We start from the raw sequence: 13,117 nt of genomic DNA, 5'->3' as shown, positions 1-13,117 counted from the left end.
CTGTTTCAACACAGTGTTGGGTACATGCTAGCTGAAGATGCACAGCGTTTTGAAGACTCCGATGACAGAACACTGATAGAGGAAGGCATTGATGTGAGCCCAGGGAGAGGGGGTGGCCGAGAGGGACAACAATCTGGGAGTGATGTTCCCCCAGCTGGAGCATACTGCCAGGTTGTCGCCAGTGATAATGAGGAGGGAGGGGATGATGAGGTCATTGACTCTACCTGGGTGCCTGGTAGGAGAGAGGAGGAGGAGGAAGAGGACGAGGCACAGGCACATCTTCAAAGAGGCAGGAAGCCCTCCAGGGGTCAGCATAAGGGCAGTACACCAACTGCATTACGTGGCGCTGCTGTGTCTCAACGGTACAGCAAAAGTTCTTTGGTGTGGGCCTTTTTTGAAACCTGTCCATCAGATGCTACCTTTGCTGTTTGCAACATATGTCTCAAGCGTATCTCGCGTGGCCAAAACATCACCCGCTTGGGCACCACATGCTTGTCCAGACATATGTCGACCTGCCATGCAGCTCGTTGGCAGGCATACCAGAAAGACCCACACCAAAGACCAAAGCGGTCCTCCCCTTGCCCTTCTGTGACCTCAAACCCCACTAGACCCCTAGTCCTCTCTGCAGCCTGCACCGAAGGTGTAGAAATAGGTGTGTCACAACGTAGTAGTGGTAGTACATCCGGCCAATCTACTGATATTACCAAACAAATTTCCCTGCCCCAGCTGCTGCAGCGCCGAAAGAAGTACGCTCCCAGCCATCCACATGCCCAGCGGTTGAATGCTAGCTTAGCAAAATTGCTAGCACTTCAACTGCTACCTTTTCAGTTGGTAGATTCTGCCCCCTTCCGTGAGTTTGTGGAATGTGCAGTACCTCAGTGGCAAGTACCCAAACGCCACTTTTTTTCACGGAAGGCGATTCCGGCTCTCTACCGGCATGTGGAAGGCAATGTCCATACCTCGCTGGACAGGGCGGTCAGTGGTAAGGTGCATCTTACCGCTGACTCATGGTCCAGCAGGCATGGACAGGGACGTTACCTGTCTTTTACGGCCCATTGGGTGACTCTGCTGGCAGCTGGGAAGGACGCAGGTCAAGGCACAGTAGTTTTGGAGGTTGTTCCACCACCACGCCTCCAAAACACTACAACTGCTTGTGACACACCTCTCTCCTCCACCCCCTCCTCTTCTTCTTCCTCTGTGGCCTCTTCCTGTGGTGATGTTGGCTCAGAACCAGCCGTGCTCCGTAGGCGTACGACGGGCTACGCAGGAATGCAGGCCAAGAGATGCCATGCGGTCCTAGAGCTGGTGTGCTTGGGAGACAGGAGCCACACTGGGGAAGAGGTTCTTTCAGCTCTGCAGGGGCAGGCTCAGAGGTGGTTGACGCCACGCCAGCTGAAGCCTGGAATGGTGGTCAGCGATAATGGCACCAACCTCCTCTCTGCCCTGCGACGTGGAAAACTCACCCATGTGCCCTGTTTTGCGCATGTTCTCAATTTGGTGGTGCAGCGGTTCTTGGGCAGGTACCCTGGCTTACAGGATGTCCTGAGGCAGGCCAGGAAAGTCTGTGTGCATTTCCGGAGGTCATATAATGCCACTGCTCGGCTGACAGACCTCCAGAGGGAATACAACCTGCCCAAGAACCGCCTAATCTGTGACATGCCCACCAGATGGAACTCTACGTTGGCCATGCTGCAGCGGCTGCACACGCAGCAGAGGGCCATCAATGAGTACCTGTGCCAATATGGCAGCAGAACTGGCTCAGGGGAGCTTGGGTTTTTTTCACCACGCCAGTGGGCCTTGATCAGGGATGCATGCACTGTCCTGTCACCATTTGAGGAGGCCACGAGGATGGTGAGCAGTGACAGTGCATGCATCAGTGAGACTGTCCCGCTTATTCACATGTTGGAGCACACCCTACGTGGAATAATGGACAGGGCCCTTGAGGCAGAACAGAGGGAGGAAGAGGAGGACTTCCTTACCTCTCAAGGCCCCCTTTATCCAGACACTGTTCCTGCTTGTCCACCTGGAACACAGGAAGAGGAGGAGGAGGATGAGGAAGAGGAGGAGGAGGAGGATTGTATCAGCAGCATGGAGGTGGAGCCTAGCACTCAGCATCAACAGCAGCAGTCTTCAAGGGATCATTTACAGTCCCAAGGAACACGTGGACTTTTATGTGGCTGGGATGAGGTGGCTGAGGATCCTGTCGTCCTCAGTGACCCAGAGGACTGTGCCCCGAATGCCTCTGCAAACCTACGCTGCATGGCCTCCCTGATTCTGCAAAGCCTGCGTAAGGATCCTCGTGTACGTGCTATCAAGGAGAGGGATCATTACTGGCTGGCAACTCTCCTTGATCCACGTTACAAGAGTAAGGTAACGGATCTTATGTTGCCATCGCAGAGGGAGCAGAAGATGAAACTACTGCGGGAGGCCTTGCAGAAGGGTCTGTGCAATGCGTTCCCAGAACCGGGGGGATTACCAAAACCTGGCCCTGGACAACGTCTTGCTGAGGCTTCGGTGAGTCAGAGAAGGAGCGGTGGAGAAGGTGGCCGTCTGACCGATGCGTTCAGACAATTTTTTAGTCCGCAGCCCCAAGGTCTGACCGGTTCCAGCAACCATCGCCAGCGTCTGGTTTACATGGTCCGGGAATACCTAGCGGCAAGATCTGACTTGGACACCTTCCCCACGAAAAATCCTCTGGCTTACTGGGTCTTGAGGATGGATCACTGGCCAGAGCTTGCACAGTACGCAATTGAGCTACTGGCTTGCCCTGCATCCAGTGTTCTTTCAGAACGTACATTCAGTGCTGCTGGAGGCTTTGTGACCGATCACAGGGTACGCCTCTCCACCGACTCTGTTGATCGACTGACCTTCATCAAAATGAATCAGGCTTGGATCAACACCGGCTACCAAGCACCTGATGCTGATGTTACTGAATAAGAATTTTGTGTTGAAATATCAGATCCCTTTGAGACTGCTGATGCTGAGTGACTGTCCTGTTGTGCTGCTGATGGAATATCCTTCTCCTCCTCACTTTTCATGCTGTTAGCTAGTAAGAAATTTTGTTTTTCTGTGCTCCGCCACCAGTGCCTAAGGCCTAATTTTTCTGCCCCTGTTTAACAGGGGCGCCTAATAACAATTTTTGATGCAATACTTTGCACGTGGCCTAAGGCACAATTTTTGTGCCCCTGTGTAACAGGGGCGTCTAATAACAATTTTTGATGCAATACTTTGCACGTGGCCTAAGGCACAATTTTTGTGCCCCTGTGTAACAGGGGCAAAGGAAAAATATGATACTGCGCTAAGCTAACTAAGTGAAACAAACAAAAACTTAAAACTTAAACAAGCTGCAACAAAAATTGTGATATACACACAATAACCAATCAAAACAAAACAAATAAGTTGCGCTAACTAGCGCAACTTATTTGTTTTGTTGTGTAACAGGGGCGCCTAATAACAATTTTTGATGCAATACTTTGCACGTGGCTCCTTGTTGCGCTCCAATTACAGATATTGGGAGGGGTTGCAGTGTTATGTTGCACCTACGGACACATTTTTATGCCCCTGTGTAACAAGGGCGCCTAATAACAATTTTTGATGCAATACTTTGCACGTGGCTCTTTGTTGCGCTACAATTACAGTATGTTTGAGGGGTGCCCTTTTTTCTACAATTTTGCTTTCCCAAAAAGATAATGCCACCCCCCCACCACCCCTAAAATAATCGAGATATTGTTCCCACACAGCACGTGCGCAACCAGTATTAAATTACTTTGTTCTTATAATAATTTAATGTTGTGCAGGGACATTTCTAAACATGTGCCACTACTAGAGACACACAGCAGGTGTGATATTTGAAGGAATTTTTCATTTTTTTTTTTTCACTTTAAACATCATTAAAATCGCTGCTCCGCAAAAACGTCCGTTTTTAAAATATTTTTTTCGATTGATACATGTTCCCTGGGGCAAGACCCAGGTTCTGAAAGACGTTTACCAACATTAAATTGAATATTGGTCTTTAAAATGATCGTTTTTGAATTCGAACGTTCGAGTCCCATAGACTTGAATGGGGTTCTAAATGTTCGCGCGAACCCGCGGTCTGTTCGAACGTTCTGATGCGAACCGAACCCGGGTATGTTCGGCTCATCCCTAGTGAGAGCAGGTGTTAATCTGAATCAATCATAAGCCATGGGTGAAAAAGAAGAAAACAAAACCTCACTGCAATGATAATGGTTAAAATTGAAAAACGATCAATGATGCAAAGTCCATTCACAAAAAAAAAAAAAAAACTCATTAGCATAAAAAAGTCTCTAAAATCATTGGGGTAGATTCAGGTAGATTTGCCCATTAATTACACCTGTGCAGCTCAGCTCAATTTCTCTGCGCCGGCGCAATTGTGCGAGATTGCCACCTGATTCAGGATGCCCTTTGTGTGTAAAATTGCGCCTGTGTAAGCCAAATTTGAGGGCGCAAGCCAGCGCAAGTGAAAGTGGGTGTGCCCCTATGCAAATGATGGTCTGTCCGCTCAGCAGTGGCTTGCGCCCGGCGCACGCATGCGCAGTTCGAACGCTCCCATGTGCGCATGCGTGCAACTGCGCCTGTCCTACTTCCTGGGCTACGCCGGCCCACCTGCTTGCACTGAGCAAATAAATAGGGGCAGATCTGCGCAGGTCCTGTGCAAAATTACATCCTGCTTTTTCCACTCCCCCCTGAGCAAGGTAATTTTGCCCTTTATTTGAGATGGCACCTCCTCATAGGGAAAAAAAAAGAAAAAACAATTTCAATCTCTCTGAGATGGAGATAATGCTGGTGGCACTCACTCGCCATACTGCTGTCCTGTATGGTGCCCAGCGGAAGAATACCACCACAGCCCAAAGGAGGGCAATCTTTGATGCCATCACTTTAGACGTGAATGCGCTGGGCAATGAGGAGAGGACCTGGGACGAGATCCAGAAGAAATTAAACGATATGCGGCGTCGGGTCCGGGACAAAATGGTCTTAATACGCAAGCATACCAGGGGCACGGGAGGAGGACCAGCCTGCCCTTTACGTTTAAATGCGGAGGAGGAGGTGATTGCTCAAAGTTTCGCGCTGGAGCAGGTGGAGGGAGTCCCATGTTATGATTCCACTGTTGGGGACTTGGGGACAGGTAAGTGTGTTTTATCTCATATTTGCTGGGTAGAAGGGAACATGTAACAAGTGTGTTTTATCTCATATTTGCTGTGTATCATGGGAGGGGGTAGAGGGGAACATGTGAGTGGGTAGAAGGGAACATATGACAAGTGTGTTTTATCTCATATTTGCTGTGTATCATGGGAGGGGGTAGAAGGGAACATGTAACAAGTGTGTGGCTCCAGCAACATGTGTTTTTTGTGTCATCCACAGATGTTGAGGATGAAGCTGGGCCGTCGTCGGCTGCAGGGCGACCCACGCCATCCCCACATGATCATGGGGTCCAGTCAACCCCCATGCAAGTCCTTGTTATGTTGGTGGAGGAGGAGAGCGCCCATAGGCCATCTATGGAGGAGGAAGTGGTGGAGGAGTCTATTGACCTCCAACAGGAGGCCTCTATATACCTCGAGGAGGATCCCACCATCCCTGACCTCCCCACCACCCCGCCGCCCAAAACGTCATCCCCCTCCAGGGCAAGCCCCTCCGGTGTCCCTCCCACCATTGTCGCCCCCTCCAGTGTCCCTCCCACCAGTGTGACCCCCTCCCCTTCTTCTCCCTCAGGACATGCCCCAGCCTCTCCTCCCAGGAAGGCTCTTTCCAAAACGAGGGGTGTACCCTCCGGCCTCTGAGAAGGGCTACAGGAGGAACAGGCCCGGCAGACCCGCCATATAGGGGCCATGGTGGGTGATTTGAGGCGGGTGGCGGACAGCCTGGCATCCTCCTCCTCCTCAGTGCAGCAGGCCCTCACCCTGCATGCTGACCTGGGGAAAAGAGACACAGTGAGCCTGGAGGAAGTCAGCGCGAACTGTGTAGCCATGGCCACCTGTATGGTGGAGCAGCAGGACGCCACCGCTTTGCTCACAGCGGAGGTGAGCAGGTTGGCAGGGGCGGTGGAGGCCAACACTGCCGCTGTGCGGGAGGAGGGGAGGCTTACCCTGCGGCACCAGAGGAACACTACCACCCAGCAGCTGCGGATGTTGGCACAAACCAACAGTGTGCTCACCCACCTGGCCAACGCCATGGAGGGCAGGCAGGCACCACCTGCCAGGAGTGAGGAAGTAGGGGATGTTGCTCCTCCCCCCTCCATCCCCACCCCATGCTCCACCACGCCGACTGAGGAGTCAGAGCCGGGGCACCCTTGGCACCAGGATTTCGAAAAAATATATATATTTTCCTGTGCCTTTTATTTTTTTTTTAAATATCCCTTGGTGCTCAGATAAGGAGCTTTTTCTATTTAGTTTGATTATGCTCTTTTTTTTTTTTGGATATTTATTTTTTGCTCAGATTAGGAGCTTTTCTATATTTTTTTTTTTTGAAAATGTTTTATTGATTTTCTACAGGCACATTCAACAAATAGTAATGTACAATTGTTGTTACAGTATCGCCATAGAATGACACACAGGTCAAACAGTCTTACACAATAAACCATTTCCCCTTCCTGAGATTTAAACACCCCATCCCCTCAACGGAGGGACAATATTCTACGGGGCACCCTAATAGAGCCAAATTTTCCCCTCGGTCATAAGAAACCAACAAACAGTGGAAATAACGGTTGGAACCCCATCCATGCATACCCCACCAATCACACACCTCCACACACACCCACTCACAACCTCATCCCATACAGACATCCCTACCCTCCCCTCCCCTCCCCCCACATCCAAACCACACACTGCCCCTCTCTCACCCCCCTGCGACCATCAGAGCCCTCCACGCCCCCCCCACCCACAGCCATTTATGACTGGGATAGCGGGGTGTCCTTCCAGAAGGAGTCCGCTATATCCAGCCAGGGTTGCCAGATCTTGCTGAACTTTTTGTGACAAGCCCTGCCCTTATATATACACTTAAACATGGGTAAAACTTTATTAACCATACGGTATAGCATTTGGATATCCGGTGCAGAAGTGCTCTTCCAATGCAACAATATCAACTTTCTGGCATAGAACAATACAATTCTTATCAGAATTCGAGCATGAGTTGTAGGTACAGAGTCATTGAGCACCCCCAGCAATCCAGTTTCCGGAGTAAGAGAAACCGATACATGTAGATTGTCCTTAAAAAAAGAGAACAAGTCCCTCCAGTACGGTACAACAGCAGGGCATGACCAGAACATGTGTAGGTAATCAGCTTCAGTGGAGTCACACCTGGGACAGGAAGCACTAGACATCAGACCCATGCGGGTCAATCTGGCAGGAGTATAGTGAAGCTGATGGATAAATTTGAACTGTACATACTGATCACTCAACCCCACAAGATCAAGGAAGCACACCTCCGAGGCCTCCTCCCACCCCTCCTCAGACAGCCCCGGAATGTCCACCTCCCACTTCCGTCTGGCGATCTGAAAGGGTTTAACCCCCGCCGCCTGGAGGCGAGTGTAAAACGTTGTAACCAGTTTCTCGATATCTGAGTATGACATGAGCGCCTCTAGAGGCGATTCCGTGAGCTCCAGGGTCAGACCCCCAAATTGAGTCCGCACCGCATGGCGGAGAGACATGTATCTGAACAGACAGCTCTGCTGTAATATAACAGTACGTGCCCTCAGTTCCTCAAAAGAAATAAACTGGCCATGAACAAAAATGTGAGATACACGCGTGACACCCATCCGTGTCCACCACCCCGAGTCCGGATGACCCAGGAGCTCAGGGAAATTAGCATTTTGCCACAGGGGGGCCCTGGGGGACACCCCGTCCAGATTTGTAAGCACCCCGTTACCCTCGTGCCAAGCCGACCAGCTAACCTCTATTGGGGAGCTACGAGAGCATTTGCCGGCCTTTGACCTGAATAGGTCATCAACCAACATGTCCCTGGAGCCCATCTGAGCGGTCAGTAGAGCGGTGGAACAGGACGGGGAGGCCTCCAAAAACCAATCATAGACATACGTAAGCTGAGACGCTATAAAGTACTGTCTCAGGTTAGGACATGCCAGACCCCCATCCAACTTCGCAGCCTGGAGAGAGGCCCTAGCAATACGTGGGCTCGACCCCTGCCAAAGAAAGCCAAACAGAATCGCATTAAGTTTCTTAAATAGCTTTTTTAACAAAAAAATTGGGGATGCCCGGAATACATATAAAAATTTGGGTAGGTAGATCATCTTAAAAATATTTACACGGCCTATGAGATTTAGCGGTAGAGAAGCCCAGGTTTTAAGCCTGGTCTCCATATGTGTCACAATGGGGGCAATATTGAGAGCTTCAAAGGAAGACAGGTCTGCATTAATATATATCCCCAAATATTTGAAAGTAGGATGAATGGACAATTTAGACCTAGAGAGGTATGAATAATCAAGTGCAGGACCTATAGGGAATGCCACCGACTTTTCCCAGCCCACCCTCAACCCAGAGACCCTCCCGAACTCCTCCACCACTCCCATCAGAGAGACAAAGGACCGCTCAGAGCCATCCAGGTAAATTAGGGCGTCATCTGCATATAAAGAAATCTTTTCAGAAAGGGAACCAAAACAGATGCCACCCACCTCCGCCGTCTGCCGCACCGCCAGAGCCAAAGGCTCAATGGCCAACGCGAACAGGAGTGGCGAGAGCGGGCAGCCCTGCCTGGTACCCCTCTGCAAAGGAAATACTTCAGAAACATCTTTATTAGTGCTAACCCTGGCCCTAGGGTTGGTATAAAGCAAGCGGACCCACTTTATAAATTGAGTGCTGAAGCCCATGCGATGCATGACCTCCCATAAAAATGACCAATTGACTGTGTCAAAGGCTTTTAACACGTCCAGAGACAGCACCAGGCCACCCCGCTTGAAGGCCTCCGCCCCATGGATGTGCAAGTATAGTCGCCGGATGTTGTCGTATGTACTCCTTCCGGGCATGAACCCTGCCTGGTCCCTATGAATGAGGTGCAGAATAACCTTCTGTAGTCTTAGGGCCAGAATTTTGGCGAGCACTTTTACGTCACTGTTTAATAGAGATATGGGGCGGTACGACCCGCACAACAACTTATCCCTGTCGGGCTTAGGGAGCACCACAATAAGGGCCTCCCTCATGGAAGAGGGAAGCTCACCCTCCTGCAGAGCCCGCCCAAACAGGGAGTGTAACCTCTGTGCCATCTCTTCCGCATAGTTTTTGTACCACTCGGCGGGCAAGCCATCCAACCCAGGGGCCTTATTGGGAGGAAGTGAATAAACAGGCTCAGTGACCTCTTCTACCGTAAGGGGTTTGTCTAGTAGTGTAATATGCGATTCTTCCAGGACTGGAAACTGAAGGGATTCAAGGAATCCCATGGTCTCCACCTCGTCCGGGAGGGGAGGGGCAGTGTACAAGCCCTCATAAAAGGTTCTAAAAGCATGATTTATGGCTAAGGGGTCCGACGTGACAGAGCCGTCCAGCAGCCGGATGTGGGGAATCGTCCGATCCACATACTCCGTGCGTGATCAGATAGTGTCTGAGGTATGTGGGAAACCGACTGTATAAAGGGAACCAAATCTGGAGTCCCCAAAGCATAGTCCAACCTGGAGAGAGTACGGTACGTCCTTGACTGGCATGTATATTCCCGCGTCCCAGAATGGCTAATCCTCCAGAGATCTACATAGCCAAAAGAGGTACACCACTGACTAAACAACCTAGATTCGTACTGGATGGGCCTCAGTCGGTCCAAAGCAGGGTCGAGCACCGAGTTGAAGGGCGGCCATCGCAGGGAAAGTGGCAAATTGCACACTTAAATCCGTGAAAATGTCCACCGTGACAGGGGGGGGGGCATATACCACCACCAACAACAGTGGCGTGGCATGTACCGTGCATTGGAGAAACACGTACCGACCCTTAGGGTCCAACACCACCCGCTCACAAGAAAAAGGGAGACCTTTCCGCACCAACACGGACACCCCCCTTGCATAGCTAGAATAGGTAGAATGGTAACCATACATAACCCAACACTTCTTCAGTGCCATCACCTTTGACCCCAAAAGATGCGTTTCCTGCAGACATAATAAATGGGGATTGTGTGCTTTGAGGAAGTTAAATAATAAAGCTCTCTTAAATTTGGAGTTTAGCCCCCTGACATTCCAGGAGATACACTTTACCACAGACATGTTAAAGCTTTAGACATACTGAAACACAGAGCAAGTCAATTAGCAGCATCTCAGACTGGGCATACGTGGGGGCAGAGAGAGGGCCACAATCATACACACCCAGACTCACACACAGACACACCACACTCATCACCACAGACAACCAAACATTCAAACCCCAAAACAAACACAGTCTAGGCAACTGCCCAGTACCATTAACCCCTGCCAGACCCCAAAAACGAGGGGCTGGCCTTGACCCTGAACTGCATGTATCTGCTAGGTACATGGCCCACCGCTAGCAAGCCAGCAGGCAAAATAGGAACAGTCAATGTCCATTAAACTAATGGAAATGAAGTGAGGAAGAAAAAGAAATAGTTATTGTTAACATTATAGCAGCACCTTCTTCCTATAGAGACCTATGTCCTCTTGCCACAGCAATTAGCTAGAACCTCCTGCCCCAGGAGCACTTCAAATGAAAAAGAACCCGGATGCAGGAACAAATGAAAAACAAAATTGAACAAAAAAAAATAGAAGAATCAAGCATCGGACGCCCTGTCAGATCCACGGCCAGGCTGGTGCAGGGAGTCAAACCAGGACAAAGCATTAGCAGGGGTTTGGAAAAAATGCACTTGGCCCTGATGCACCACCCTCAGCGTCGCAGGAAACAGCATAGAATACTGGATGGTCTTCTCCCTCAGTTTCTGCTTGACATGCTGGTACTTAGCTCTCGAGGCGCGGACAGCAGGGGAGTAGTCAGGGAAGAGGGACACAGAGGCGTTGTTAATCTTCAGGCTCCCCTTAATTCGGGCAGCACGCAGGATAGAGTCCCGGTCCCTGTAATTAAGGAGATGCATTATCATAGTGCGAGGGGGGCCTCCAGCAGGCAGCGGCCTGCCAGGCACCCTATGGGCCCGCTCCAGGACAAAGCAGGGGGATAGGCAGTCCCCCCCAAACTCCTGGACGAACCAGCTCTCCAGGAAAGCCACCGGGTCAGATCCCTCGACCCGTTCAGGAAGGCCCACCAGGCGCAGGTTATTCCTGCGTAAACGGTTTTCCAAATCGTCCATTTTGTCCTCCAGTGAACGAATTTTTGTGCCCTGGGCCTTCACAGTAGGATGGATTGGGCCTACAGTGTCCTCCAGATCACTGATGCGGCGTTCCGTCTCGGTGACCCGGTCCCGCATTTTGTGCATGTCCTGGCGCATTATAGTAATGTCCAGCTTAAGCTCCTCCATCTTCCCCATAGTATCAGAATGGTTTACCTTCATCAGTTTGAGGACCGCCAATAGCGTGGGCTCCGGTTCCGGGCCTTCCTCCAGACCGTCCTCGCTGGGCGACCCAGGGGGAGGCAGCGCTGGTGTAGTGGAGGTCCCAGGAGAAGGTGGGGGAGATGTCTCAGGGTCCTCAGCAAAGAGCTCCGGCGTGGATGCCAAGGAGGAGAGTGGCGCGACGCTGCGGCGGCCATCATGGCCGGAACGCGTGGTGACATTCATCCTGACCGCGGGCTGTTTCTTTCGCCTTCCCATCCACCAGATTCCTCTCAGAAATATCCCAGGGGCTTCCCCAAGGGAATAGCAAAGTTTTTAGCCGGTTTAGAAGGGCAGGATCACAGGATGGCGCAGGATTGTTCAGAGGGATCTCGGAGCTGCTAGGAAAGACGTCCGCTCACATGCTGCTCCAGGCCACGCCAGCTTTTCTATATTTATGTAATGCTCAGATTATGAGCTTTTATATTTTTATTTTATGCTCAAAGTTTGAGTTTTTATTTTATTTTGTAGTCCCTACACACGGTGAGGAGTGTATACTACAGTGTGACTGGTGTGTGAATGGGGGGGGGGTGTCACTCCTGCTGGAAAAGGGGTGTCACCCTCTGCCATGTGAAAGGTGTATGAATGGACAGCAACATAATTGAAGCCTTGACGCGGCGTTGCTGCTCCCTAATACCATGGGGTATCCTTGGGTCTAATCCAATTTTGGGTGCATGTGGGGTGTGTGTGCTAGGGACCACAGTGGTGTGCATGCGTGCATTCTACTTGTGACATGATTAATGTGTGTTTAACGTGAAAAGAGACGTTCCACGAGACCACTCCTGACTGCTCTTCCCTCAGTAGACCGGGTAGAGTTTCTTGGGGGGGGATTGTGTGGTTGGGGGGTCAGGTCATCACATATGTCAATCTCCAGGCCCTTTCTCATGGTGAAGTTGTGCAGAATACAACATGCTCCGATGATCTGGCACACAAAGTTTGGGGAATACAACAGGGTACCCCCAGACTTATCCAGGCATCTGAAACGGGACTTCAGGAGGCCAAATGTGCGTTCCACCACTGCATGGGTACGTGCGTGAGCTTCATTATATCTTTCCTCTCCTGGGGTTTGGGGGTTCCGGAATGGGGTCATTAGATGAGGTCCCAGTGCATATGCCGCGTCACCTGGAAGGGAAAAGACAGGAAGATGTTAGTCGTGCATGTGCCCCTCGTGATGTCTGCATCATGGGGGGGGACAGTCATACCTGACACCCATGTCACTCACCAACCAGCCAGCTGTCCCTATACATGTTCTGTTCAAATTCGGTGGGGATGCTGCTCTGACGGAATATAAAGCTGTCATGGCAGGACCTGGGGTGTTTGGCATGTACGTGCCATATGAGGCCATGGGCATCCACTATGACCTGGACATTGATGGAATGCCAATGCTTCCGATTACAGTATATGTGCTCGGTCTCACAGGGGGGCTGTAGTGCCACATGGGTGCAATCAATGGCGCCGATGGTGCATGGGAATCTTGCAATTTGGTAGAAATCTGTCACTGCCCTCTGCCGCTGGACCTCCTGGGTGGGTTTGATAAATTGATTGGCCATGCGTCTCAGGATTGCAGGGATAACCTGGTGAACACATCTGCTCATGGAGGATTGTGACATCCCAGCCACCATTC

The sequence above is a fragment of the Rana temporaria genome, chromosome 6, assembly GCF_905171775.1.
Source record: "Rana temporaria chromosome 6, aRanTem1.1, whole genome shotgun sequence".
Classification (NCBI taxonomy): Eukaryota; Metazoa; Chordata; class Amphibia; order Anura; family Ranidae; genus Rana; species Rana temporaria.
Note: the sequence above shows the minus strand (reverse complement) of the source record.